Genomic DNA, 280 nt, shown 5'->3' on the forward strand with positions numbered 1-280 from the left:
TAAAGTGTTATCTAAAAACACCTCCTTTAAAACACAAGAGAAAGGAAACCGTAACACGATCCCAGTTCGTCAGGTGTTTGGAGTATAAGGTATCAAGGTGTCGGGTATTAGGGTATTAGGGCTCTGGATACCCATTCTTATTACGAGTCAGGAGTTTACCCTCGGACGGCGCAGCAGCAAGATTTTGATCGGAAATGAAACCCAGTAGAAAGTAGCTCCGTCAAGTCGAGAATGTGTGCTGGATCCATTTTCGTGTCTGTCTCTCAGGGGAGATTCTGAA

At 44.6% G+C, this 280-nt stretch overlaps 1 protein-coding gene across 1 annotated transcript in view; it reads left to right on the forward strand.

The window, feature by feature from the left end:
- LOC119585586 (protein deadpan-like) overlaps positions 1-280 on the forward strand; it is a gene marked incomplete in the record, with an annotated part of 16,462 nt that overhangs the window by 2,659 nt on the left and 13,523 nt on the right.

Source organism: Penaeus monodon, chromosome 20 (genome assembly GCF_015228065.2).
Source record: "Penaeus monodon isolate SGIC_2016 chromosome 20, NSTDA_Pmon_1, whole genome shotgun sequence".
Classification (NCBI taxonomy): domain Eukaryota; kingdom Metazoa; phylum Arthropoda; class Malacostraca; order Decapoda; family Penaeidae; genus Penaeus; species Penaeus monodon.